Source organism: Peromyscus maniculatus, chromosome 5, assembly GCF_049852395.1.
Source record: "Peromyscus maniculatus bairdii isolate BWxNUB_F1_BW_parent chromosome 5, HU_Pman_BW_mat_3.1, whole genome shotgun sequence".
Taxonomy (NCBI): domain Eukaryota; kingdom Metazoa; phylum Chordata; class Mammalia; order Rodentia; family Cricetidae; genus Peromyscus; species Peromyscus maniculatus.
The window spans coordinates 104,681,234-104,694,682 of record NC_134856.1 but is presented as its reverse complement, the minus strand read 5'-3'; the positions used below and the strand labels follow the sequence as shown (position 1 = coordinate 104,694,682).

Genomic DNA, 13,449 nt, shown 5'->3' with positions numbered 1-13,449 from the left:
AAACACTCAACAAATGGTGACTGTGCTTAGCTAATAATGAGGCTGAAGAAAGTTCAAAGCCACAACTGTCCCTTCCTCCATCTTGCCTTCCTCCATGAAATAGCTGATTTCTCTTGTGTGTATAAAGGATCATTCATGATCACCACTTCTGGTAGTAGAAAGAGTCATGGAAGCACACCATCAATACATGATAGAGGCAATGCATTAATATCACAGTGACTCCCATTGAATAATACAATTTATGTGCTATTTTTAGAATGAAAATAAATGCATTATACAGGTCAGCCTGGGCCCTCACAATCCTGGTTGTCTGAAGATATCCACAGGCCTGTCTTGTGCTATTCAGCCTCAGGTGGGTGAAAGACACCCAGAGGCTGGCCTGTGTAGGAGGAGTTTTCTGTCTAGACTGCCAACTAGCTTTGTCCTACCAGCCAATCCCCAAATAACTACACAGATTTAATAGTAATTATAAATGTTTGGCCAATAGCTCAGCCTTGGTTTTTAGGTAGCTCTTATAACTTAAATCAACCCATTTCTAATAACCTATGTGCTTCCCTGAGGCTCATTTACCTCATCTATGCATTTCACATTCTGCTCTTTCTACGTCTCATGGCACCTCTTCTGATTCCAGTTTTCCCCCCAGCATTCTGTCCCGTAAATCCTGCCTAGTCATTGACCAATCAGCTTTTTGGTAACCATGAGAGCAATATGTCTTCACGGTATACAAAAGGATTATTTTACAGAATTTCCTTCCTTTTGTCTAATTAAAAATGAAGGATTTTAACTTTAACGTAATAAAATTATATACACTAAAAATAAATACCAGGTAAGAATTACATTCACAAATTCTAGTCCAGTTGCATTTGTCAAATTCAGAGAATATATTCCATTTTCTGTTCTATAGTGGTGAGTCCAAAGTGTTGTACCTAATTTACTTTCTATCCTAACTTATATTACCAATCCAAAACTATACTTTTTGTCTCTCAAGCTTATACGCTTTACAACTCTTTTGTGAGTTCTTTTCTGAATCTGGTAACAAGGAATACTATAACTATAACTATCCAATCTTCAACTCTGTCAGAGTCCTGAGAAGAATATGATATTACCTGGGTAAACAGGAAGTGCAGAGCAACAACTTCCAAAACCAAGAAATGACAGAGACAGCTGGCCTCCTGGACAAACACCCAAGGTTCCTCTGTAACACTGGGGCATTCATCTTCGGCCTACAGACCTGGAATATCTGATAGACTTTTCTGTGAAGCAGAAATTTTGAAGGACTGTCCTGCCTTGTCTTGGTATTTGGCATTCACTTTCTTTTGGGTTCCACTGTGGTTGTAATCTAATTATACTGAAATATGATTTTGATTGTATGTTAATAAATAAAGTTGTCCGGGGGTCAGAGCTATTAGAGCCATAGCAAGAGTGTGGCGGTGGTGGCACACGCCTTTAATCCCAGAAAGCCAGCCTTTAATCCCAGGGAGTGGTGGTAGAAAGCAAAAAGATATATAAGGCGTGAGGACCAGAAACTAGAAGCATTTGGCTGGTTAAGCTTTCAGGCTTTGGAGCAACACAGTTCAGCTGAGAGCTATTGGGATGAGGACACAGAAGCTTCCAGTCTGAGGAAACAAGACCAGCTGAGGAACTGGTGAGGTGAGATAGCTGTGGCTTGTTCTGTCTCTTTAAATAGACTAACAGACAGGAAAAGGAGCCCTCATTCGGGAAGCTGGGACACCGCAGGCGGAAGGGTGAGATTTTGGCTCTGAGCTCTGACCTCTCGGCTTTCTCTTTTGCATTATTTCTGTGTTTCTTATTTAATAAAACAGTTGGTTACATCTATATTCCACTTCACAAATTTGGACAGCATACTTTCAGGAGTTGAGGCAAGATCAATTTCTTGTCCATTGGCTAACTTTTGCCACAAAGAAGAGTTTCTTCAATGCCCATCATCTTCTCTGATGTAGATTGGTAATGCCAGGAGCAGACATTTCTCATTGTCATAAAAAGCCTTATATTATTAAGACATCTTGAATGCCATATTCTGTTGATATTTGAATCATTTAAAGACTACCTATCTATCTAAAATATATCTCTGTTTGACATTGGTAATATATGTAACTTGACTATAAGCTTGGTTGTAATAGATGACTAACTACCAACCTGCATTTCTTTCCTTCTTTCTTCCTTCTTTCCTTCCTTCTTTCCTTCCTTCTTTCCTTCCTTCCTTCCTTCCTTCCTTCCTTCCTTCCTTCCTTCCTTCCTTCCTTCCTTTCTTTCTTTCTTTCTTTCTTTCTTTCTTTCTTTCTTTCTTTCTTTCTTTCTTTCTTTCTTTCTTTTGACAGGGTTTCTCTATGTAGCTTTGTGCCTTTTCATGAACTAACTCTGTAGGCCAGGCTGGCCTCGAACTCACCGAGATCTGCCTGCCTCTGCTTCTCAAGTGCTGGGATTAAAGGTGTGTGCCACCACCCTCTGGCTCTGTATTTCTTTCTTATCCTAAATAGTTTATAATAATAATTTTTAAGGAGTGAAAATTTGTATTACATTGTTAAATGAGTTGTATAGATACAATACATTAAACAAGAGTAGAAATGTATGTATAACATACCCTGTCAAAAATAACCTTTAATTTGAATTACTATACAAAAATCCAAACCAACATAAAATATTTAAGACTAGTAGTTACTTTTTGGATTAAAGTAGATTTAATTATCTTTCCTTTTAATCTCATCATTTTTATATCCCCTTTTTTTCCTTAGAAAGATGTAGTGGGTAGCCATTCTAGCTTTAATCTGGAAGTTCCAACCCCCATTGAGACTTCGGCAACTGTCACACCTACAAGTTGGGGCCAAGGGAGGACCCTGGAGACCTGAGATTGGAATGGGCCATCTTGCTCTCTGTTCCTGGACCCTTGATGGTGGAGGTTGACCAACCAGAGCTCCAGGGAACAGCCTGGATTGCGATACACCTTCCCCAGACTCCACAACCTACCTATCCCTTCATTTGTAAGTTACCCACTAAATAAATCTTTCTTTTAACTACGTGGAGTGGCTTTAATAATTTTGCCAATAGAAAGAGATCCTTGAATCTAACTCTTTTACTTTATTTTTTGACCATGGCCAACTACAATTTGTAACCACCCTCTACCCCAGTTGATAACAAACATCCATAACTCCTCTTTTGGGTATTAATGTAGGCATTATTTTCTCTAGACTGCTTCCTGTTGTCTGGGGGCACTGAAATCTTTGGGGGAACTTGAGAAAATCAGGATAATAGTTAAATCTTGACTGGAGTAGTCTGTGAGGCTGGACCATCTCGGTCAGCAGCCTTAAAGTTGTTCTGGAAGCAGAACTTTGAGAAAACTGCAGCAGAGGCATTCTGAGATGCTAGACCACCTAGGTCATTTGTTTTCAATGATGTCTTGTTCCCTTGTTCTGAAAATACATAAACTATTAAAGATAACATACATATCTGCCTTCATTCAAATATGCTATGTATTGTACAAAAGTCAGCCAAAGAGGATTTTTTGTTTTATGTTTGAGCAGGTAAATTATATATCACATGTCTTATAGATTTTCTAGGTTTATTTCTTTATGTCGGTAGCCAGGATTTTCAGGGTGTCTTCCTCCATCAAACTTAAACTTCTTCAACTCAAAATAAACCCACTGACTTTTGTTTTCTGGGGGGAACAAAAGTATAACCTCTTACCCAAAGCAACACACCTTTGACTTTAAAAAAGTCATGACATTTTAAAAATATATAGATTGGTTTAATCTAGAAGCTCCCACAATCCAATATCTCTTAGCAGGTATGGCTCATTCATCAGCAATCAGAAAATTTAAAGACAACACAATAACACACAGGATCCAGACTCCCTGTGTATTTTCAATCTCCAAGCAGTTTATTTTTTATATTACTTTACTCCTTCAGTAAGGACTTTATTATTTTTAAACTATTCTTTTTCTATGACTGTCAACATCTTTCCTCTTTTCTTTCCCAAGGCTTTGTACATTTTTAAACACACTGTAACCCATTTAAAGGTTTCTTTTGTCTGCATCTGTCTTCATTGCATACCTATAATCTTTTCTGTCTGCATGAGCAAAACCTTAAACCTGCCATGTGTCTTAGCTCATGTTCTGTTGGCAGGGCTCATGCTGGTGGCTCAATCATGCAGCCAGTGGTTGGGAGATGCCTCCCTGTACCATGGGCTGCATGAGAGACTGTAGGACTAGGAAACTGTGTTTGGCTCCATTTTTGTGTGTTTTGAACCTTTTAAAAGAAGTGTTTTTGGGTTCTATATGAACATATGTGGCCCTGAACATTGTGCACCTTCTGTAGGTGTGGTTTTCTATCTAGACTGCCAATTGTCTCTGTTCCTCCAGCCAATCCACAAATAACCACACAGAGACTTAATATTGATTATAAATTCTTGGCCAATAGCTCAGGCTTGTTTATACCTAGCTCTTATAACTTAAATCAACCCATTTCTATTATTCTATGTGCTGCCCCAAGGTTCGTTTACTTCATCTATGTATTTTTTATACTGTTCGCTCTGCATCTCATGGCACCTTCTCCTACTCTGCCCTTCTCCCCACTGTTCTTTCTGCCCCTGAAATCCTGCCTAGCCATCGGCCAATCAGCTTTTTATTAACAATGAGAGCAACCCATCTTCATAGTATACAGAGGGATTATTCCACAGAAAGCTTGGGTCCTACAGTCCTGGCTGGCTGAAGACATCCACAGGCCCACATGGTGCTGGGCAGGTAGATGCCATTATGATGAGCAAATATATGGTGAAGAAATGGGAGAGAAAGAGAAGCAGAACTGTTCATGTGCTGTGGAAAGAGGCAGAACTGAAGAAGCAAATATATTTAGGAAGTGGATAATGTGGCTGGCCTGCTTGCCCCCCAGGGCCAGGTTGCTGCTAAGGACCATGTCTAGGTCCATGGTCCTGCAGGCACTGGGGTCTGTGTTGACATCCATAACCCCCGTTGCCATCCTATGCCATAAGGATGCCTGGAGTCCAAGCCACCAGTTAAGGCTGTGTTTGTGTCTAAGGGTCATAGTACAATCGGTGCCACATAGATCTGTGTGGCCTGTGTTGCCCCCAGATGTCATGGTGACATTTGAGCCCTAGCTGTAGATGTGTGCCATGTAGGGTTTGTAGCCCTACAGCAGCCAGGGTCTATTTTGATGTCCAGGGCTCCGGTTATCATTGAAGGACATGCTGATGCCAGAGGTCTGGGTCACTACCTGGGGCCTATGGTGTCTGAAGGCCACATTGTTGTAGGGACCATGGTGACATCCAAGCCTAGTCTTCTGCTAAGGCCATGTCTGGATCTGTGGTCCTACCACAGCTGGGGTCTATGTGGATGTTTATGGCCCATGTTGCCACAAAAGCCACAAAGATCCCTGGGGTTTAGGTGGCAACCTGTGGCCATATTGATGTCTGCCACTGGAGCGATGCCTATCTGAGTGGCCTCTCCTGCCACCTGGGGTCATGATATCTTATGGGCCTGAAATGCTACCTGTGCCCAGCAGTGGTCAGGGTCTGAGTTTATGTCCATAGCTCCTGTTGCCACTGAGCGCCAAGGGGAAGCTGGGGTCTGGTCAGCCATCTGAGACCATGTAGGTTTCTGAGGGCTATGCTGCCTCCAGGGCTATGGTGATCTGAGTGACCTACCTTGCCACTGGGGCCACGGTGACCTCTGGGCCTGAGCTGCTACTGAGGGCAATGTCTGTGTCCATGGTCCTGCAGCAGCTGGGGTCTGTGGTGAGGTCAATGACCCCCAGGTGGCCATAGGAACAACGTGGTGTTGAAATCCAAGGCCTGGGCTGAGCTGGCTGTGGGAGCCCGTTCTCGGGCTCCCAGTGGCTTTACCCAGCAGGTCTGCATAGAGGATGATTAGGACCACGGGCCTGAGGGCAGGTGTCTAAGATGGTCTGCACTTAGCTGTGCTGGGGGAGGAGGTCTTTTGCTCCACACCTTGGCGTCTCTATAAAAACCCTGGGTCAGAGACAGTTGGGGCCTGTTGGAATAGGTTCCAGGCCCTCTCGAGGCTATCCTTTAGTTTCTATCTGTTTATCTTCGCAATATTCTCTGCAATAAATCTTTCTATCTAATATTTCCTGCTGCTCACACTCAAGAAAACTCTGGGGAGATGTGGGGGTAGTGGGTAAACGCTCCACAGCTGGCCCTGTCTTTCACTGGCCTTGGGATAGTTGACTCTGTTCTTTGCTGAACACAGCAGCAGGAGAGCTGGTCCCACTTTTCTCGGAGACCTGCCCCCCACCACTGCACCCCACCAATGGCATGGGCCTAGGAGAGCTGGCTATGCTCCTCACCTGAGGGACCAGTCCCAGTGGCCCGGACTGACTGCTCAGCTACCACCCAGGACCCACAACCTGGGCCTTGAGTTGGCCCACCCTAACATCTACCTCATCTATGACATGCTGGAGAACTTGAAGGGACTGCTACTGTAGAACAATAGCCACAGGATCTCCAGGACATGGGGCAACAGCAGGATATGTAGAAGAGTTTCAGTGAGGGTCCAGTGATGATGGTGTGCCAGAAGCCAGAGGTCTTGACCAGACCAATGACTACCTGGAATGAGCACTTTTGTGTGGGGCTGATTGGACAAAAGGGTACACTGCATGACACACTGAAGCTCCCAGTGTCACTATGACGAATGAAGAGGTGTTGGAGAGGTGGGAAGGATGGAAGAGTGAGTTTTTCATTGTTTTTGTTTTTAATTAATTTGGGGGGTTTCCTTCTGGGGAGATGCTGCGGGGGTGAGGGGCAGCTATGGCAGGACTGGGAGGTGAGCAGGATTGGGGTACACGATGTAAAATTCCCAAGGAATAAATAAAGAATTATGTGATTATTTTTTTCAAAAGGTATTTTATGTTATTTGAGGCTATTGTGAAAGGTGTTTTTTCTCTGATTTATTTCTCAGTCTGTTAGTCATTTGTATTTAGAGCAATTACCGAGTTTTCTGACTTAAGTTTATACCCAGCTACTTTGCTGAAAGAGTTTACCAGCTGCAGGAGTTTTGGGGGTCACTTATGTTTTCTGGCAGGATATTTTGGGCCACTTATGTATAACTATCATTGTCTGCAGATAAAGACATTTTGATCTCCAATAAATAAATTAATGTAAAACAAAACATACTTTGGGAAGAAAAAACCCAACAAGTTAGAAATTGTGCCCTGATTACTTTCACAGTCACACTTTGTCACAATTCCATCTTGCAGATATGATTGTTCATGTTTATCTGTGTCAGCACTGGTTTGAGTGAGGAAGAGTCATTTCCTGTAGCCATGGCTGCCGTGAGGTTGACTGTCTGCACAGGCTGATCCTGGCTGTGGGTTCCTCCTGCCTTTACTTTCAAATTGTTCCTATCAGACAAACAGCAAAACCTTCAACATTGCAATCTTATTGTTAAATAATATAACATATTGATATTATTTTGAAAATAATCCAAAACCAAATATCTAGTAAGCAATCCTTTGCTTGTTATTTATAGGCAGCTCTCCAGCTCCATCTCAGATTTTCACATCGAACATACGAAGGAATGAGCAACGTTAGTCTGCTACATTGTTGATACCTAAGGTGTGCTCGTAATTCATTTAGGTTATTCTGACTAATTTGGTTCAAAATACGATGGAACAATATTTAATTGTATATCTCCCTTAATACTATTTGCAATTAATACCTGCTGGGAAAAGGGACAATCAGATTTCTCCAATGAAATGTCACAGAGTGACACTCAGCCACACTCCAGAGCAAGGCCCATGTCTAGGAATCATTATCTAAATGAACACAATGAACTCCACAGTTTTGTTTTGTGGGCTTTTGTTTCATTTTGTTTGGGCTTTTTATTTTATTTTGATTCTTTTCATTTTCTTTTTTTTGAGGTTTTCTTTTGTTTTGTTATTTTTGTGGGAGAGCACACAAAAGAGCAAACACAGAGTTAGTTGCATAGGGAGGTATGGAGGAAGCGGGAGGTGTTGGGAGAATGGAATGACATGATGAAAATATTTTGTATAAAACTTTAATAAGAAAAACAATAGTACAGAAAAAAACCCAAAATACTCAGGACTGACTGTAAAGCATGCAGCAGAAATCAAAACAGTAATGAGATCCCAGAGGTTCCCACAGTCTCCTGGTGATTGTCCTAAACATGACATTGACCGTAGCCCCTGCCTGTGGCACTACATGATCTTTTGTTATTAATAAAGAATATACATGAAAATTATTCAGAGTGTGATCATCTTCGAGTATCAGATATTTCTTCTGAAGCAGTTCTTGGTTAAGGAGATAAACTGAGGCATGAGGACAGACTGAAATTAAGTTCAAAAGCCCAACCCCTCCTTCTCCTTACTCACAGAGACCATAACTATAATCAGAAAGTTCCTGGGTTCAGGAAATGACAGAGCACCAGGGAGAAGGCAGAGCGGCCTCAGGGATGGAGATGTGCAGGAGGAGCCTTTTCCCCTGATGAAGCCAAACTCCTGATGGTGACATCTTGACACCTCTCTTGAGTTAAGGTCTCAGGTTGATAAACAGGGCCTGGCTGGTGCCCTGAGGACACCCACCCCGAGCTGCTGCACAGACTGCATGGTGAGTGCTGCACGTCATGGTGGGGTGGAGGTGCCTTTGGTGTGGACAGAAATCTGTGGAGGGCAGAGATGCAGGAGACAAGGATGTGGGCTCCCTGTCACTCTGGGAGAGGGAAGTGGCAGGATTCAGGGAGAAGATGGTCTATCATTTCCTACCTGCAATCCAGGATGGCTGCATCAGCCGTGTGGACAGTGTGTGCGGCCACTGGGCCAGAGCTGCTCATTACACAGGACAGGCAGAGCAGGAGACAGGGGGACCTGCACTGCAGCCTGGAGGAGGAAGCTCCGGTTCCCACAGCTTCTGCACAATCTTTGTGTGTTTTTCCCTCCAAGGACTGGGAGCTTCCATCTGAGCTGTGTAACCTCTAGTGACTACAGTCTTTTGTAGATGGAGCACTCTTTCCTTCTTTACCATGATTTCATTTCTTGTGAATTTCTCTTCCCTAGATCCAATGTAAACCATAGAATATGAGAATTGTGGATAAAGCAGACACGAGGCTAAACACTAACGTTAATAACTGCTTTTAGAAAATGGTTTTTTAAAGCATGCTGGGCACTTCCCTATGCGCTATACCTGTCAGTTCAATGACTCCATAAAATACACTTATATTGCACAAAACACAATTTACATGTGAAAAATGCTTTTTAAGGAAGCCAAAGAATCTTCTTGACATGATGAATATATGAATTTGGAAAGGCAGAATTCTAATCCACAGTGGGTGGTCACAAAGGAGGTTTTTGTGAATCCTGAAATTTCTATTCTAAAGTTTTGTAATTCCTCAGCTTCCAGAATATGTGTAAGTCTCCACCACATCACTTCAGTAAAATCCTTCATTTAGCTGGACGCACACAGACTGGATTAATCAGTTCCAGCATGGCGGAGGTAAGAAGCTTGTGAAAGCGTGTTAAATTGTCCATGCATGTTTGAAGACTAGGCTCAGTGGTTGAGAGCTTTTGATACTCTTGCAATTCTCAGCACCTGCATCAAAGCTAGCAACCATATGCAACTCCAGTTTCCTGAGACCTGATGCCTTAGTCTGTTCTTTGCAGGTCCAGGGACACAAGGACCGCCCAGGCATATATTTATACACATAAAATAACTAAACTCAAAAAGAAATAAATAGAAATCTACACGTAAGTGTTTCTACAGTAGTTCCTTGAATAGATTTAAAGAGATAATTTTATTTAGTGCAGGAGTGACACTATTCAGGAAACAGTGACAGATTCCTCATTTCAATATACATTATTGGTATTTCAAAGAAATAAGAGGTACACCTTTAAAAAACATAGTCATAAAAAGATCATTACAGAGATAATGCAACTAAATATTAGCCACATCGATGATGCCTTTAAAAGTAGTCCATGATAGTCACTGGATCTATGGGAACTTGGAAATTTCGCTCCCACATGCATGCAAGGAAATACAGTAAACATTCCTGAATGTGTATTCCAAAGTGGACTGACCTCCCAAGCATTCTAAGGAAAGACACCAGCCAGAATTACTTTGCTTTCAGTTCATCTCTGTGATTTATATAGAACATTACAACCATAACACTCAGTTAATAATTTACTCAGAAGACATTTTCTGAGGATTCCATGACAGGTTTATATAAGGTGCTGATGTCCTAAAGCATCTCTCAGGTGTTCTCCGCACAGAGGGATGATATAAGCAGGGAACAGACAGCAGAGTCAGAGGCTTCAGGGAAACGGTAGGAGACACATTTGTGACCTGTGGGCAGCACTTAGCTAGGAGGATCGTGGCTGGAGTCAGGTCACAAAGAGGACATCACATGTCCCCTTGGCACAGGGTCAGCGCCTGTGTTACATGTGCTTGAAACAATCTGAAAACAATCTGGAGATAAACTTTGTGAACAGCAGAGAATCCTAAAGAGTGGAAGAAAGTAGACTTAGATTTCCCACGTAAAACTATCTATGATTTGTAAAAGTGGAAGCAACATGAATTCATTTGTGTTTTAATCCTCACTTCAATTTAAGCAGAATGCGAAAACAGAAGAATGGATGTTAATTGTAAAACTTCACAATAGTATGGGGTTGTAGGCTGCTTGTCATTTATAGGGTATAGCATTATTGACTGATAAAATCACTGATTTGATGAACATTGAAAATCAAAATGTTAGACTGTGCCTTTGTTGGGAGTCCAACGGAAAATGCCTAAGCTGAAAGCTGATATATGATGCTTTCTTGGGAGAACATTCTTAGGGCATGGTCAATAAAAGGACATAAGTAGGGCTGTGGTTTCCTTTAATACATCCCATGCATGACATGATAGGGAACAACAATTAATCACCCTATCCCACTGAAGGTGAGGGAATGGGCTGCTGCTGCTCTACCTTATTAATCTATGTGTTATTTGTTGCCAAGGTCAGTTCAAAGTTGGAGACAGAGAAAAGCCACCTGACTTTCCCTGGAAAGCATCCTCATTTTGGCAAGTATTACACAACTTTGGAGAATCTCTAGTTTTCTATTAATTCAAGACTTGACGGATGAGTGTGTACAGGATGGCAAAGAGGATCTGGGAAGAGAGGCATCTAAGTTGATGCTCCATATCATGGCTTAGAAGTTGAGTGACGCTGCCCTTTGTTTGGGTGTCCTCATGGAAAAAAGTTTAGAGATGGAGGGTATAAAGAACTGTCTTCTGTAAAGCAGTGAATGCATCAGCATGGTGTTTATGTCCAATTACCATCAGCATCATTGCTGTATCCCTGGAAACAAGAACAGGAGGGACAAGAACGAACTCAGGCATCTGTAACAAAGGACACTGCATTTACATAATACACTGTTATCTTCACTAAAGAAAACAGAAAACCCACAGGCCTGAACCATATCATGTTTACTTCCTTGTGCTTCTCAAAAGGGTTTTTCCTAGTGCTGGAAATTTCATGAAGATGATCTGGAGAGACCTCATCCAGAGACTAATTTTCATTTCACTTACTGGACTTGGAGTTTTAGGGAACATCATCTTATTTGTGAGACATGTGTATACTTTCATGGGTCCTCAGAGAAAAAATGTAGATGTTATGCTCATCCACTTGGCTTTTGTGAACATAATCATCATTCATTGCATAGGGGTCAGAGACATAACTGCAATTTTTTATTTCAGGAACTTCCTAGGTGACATTGGTTGTAAAACTATAATTTACCTAGAAAGGGTTGCCTGTGGCCTCTCCATCTGCACCACCTGTCTCCTCAGTGTGGTCCAGGCTGTCACCATCAGTCCCAGGACAATCCTTTGCAGAAAGCTCAAACCACAGACTGCATGGCAAGTTCTTCCCTTTCTCCTCCTCTTTTGGATCTTTAATTCCCTGATAAGCTCCAACTTGCTTCACTATATCACAGCAGCCAGCAGCACAAACAGGTCTGAAGTCGGGATATATACCGGGTATTGCTGCATGATGCTATCCACACACACAGTGAGGTGGCTTTTTCTCTCTCATGGCTCTTCGTGATGTCATTTTCCAGAGTCTCATGGGCTGGAGCAGTGGGTCTATGGCTCTCCATCTGTATAAACATCACGTATGTGTCCTGTACCTTCACAGTTCCAGGTTTGCAAATGATTCCAGGCCAGACATCAGAGCTGCCCATAGTGTTCTCACTCTCATGGTCTGTTTCCTTTTCTTTTACTGGGCAGATTTCATTTTCTCCTTCTACACAGGCTCCACAGTGACACACGATTCCACAATACTCAATAGGAAAGCATTTTTAGTACTTAGTTATGCTGGCCTCAGTCCCTTTGTCCTGATCATCAGGGATGTCCGTGTTGCTAAGCACTGCCGTGTCCCCTGAGAAATAAGAAATTCCTTTTCACACCCAACTCTTTACCAACTAAAGCTACATACACTAGGATGGTTTTGCTCTTCCCTTCTCATGTATCACAACAATAAATTGTTGAGATAATAGATTATATTTTCTTTGTTTTGTTTTACAATCAACTTGTCCTAGAAAGTTGAAGACTGCTTCAGTCTTCAGGGAGCAGGCGGGGTTCTCACGTTCCCACCATCCCAACATGTCTACCATGCAGTTTTTTAGTGTGGTGATACTTTGTTTGTGCAACCCAATAAAGTTTATCTGAGGATCAGAGAACAACCCAGCCACTATATTAAACATGGAAGTCAGGCCACGGTAGCACATGCCTTTAATCCTGTCATTCGGGAGGCAGTGATCTGTTGGGACCTCTGTGAGTTCAAGGCCACACTGGGAACAGAGCCAGGTATGGTAGCACACACCTTAAATTTCAACACTAGTTAACCATAAAGGTCTGGAGGTCTGTACAGACAGACAGGAATTGACAGAGCTGGGCAGGAAGAGGATGTGATGTAGCTGGACAGAGAGAGCAATGAGATAGCAGAACAGAAAGGCATATAGGTGTGGGTAGACAAGCAGTAGGTCTCTTTGGAAGCTGAGGTGTCAGTGAGGTGAGGTTGGCTTGTGGCTTTTCCTGTTCCACTGAGCTCTCAGATTTTAACCCCTGAATCTGGCTCTGGGTTTTTATTGAATAAGACCGTTTATCAATTCATCTACAATTTAGCCTATTGCAAACTTCATCAGGAAATGCAGGAGAGCATGCAATCCCAGAAAGTAGAATTTTATTTTATTTTTTTGCATGCTCAAGTTTTACTCTTTTTTTGGGAAGGCATGCAGTTAACTTTATTGATGGTATTCAAGAGAGTAGGGCTCCCCAAGTCCCTCCAGCTATTCTGGCAATCTGGGATGGAAACTGTGAGGGGGATGCTCAGTGTCAGGGCAGAGATGGAACAGGGACTGCTCAGCGGCCCAGTGTCTCTCTCTTGCTCTGTCCTTGCTGAGGTGGGCTTC

The 13,449-nt window shown here is 42.4% G+C and overlaps 1 pseudogene; it reads left to right on the top strand.

The window, feature by feature from the left end:
* The first annotated feature begins 11,522 nt into the window (after positions 1-11,522).
* On the top strand, positions 11,523-12,450 carry LOC102907729 (putative vomeronasal receptor-like protein 4; annotated as a pseudogene).
* Positions 12,451-13,449: the final 999 nt, after the last annotated feature.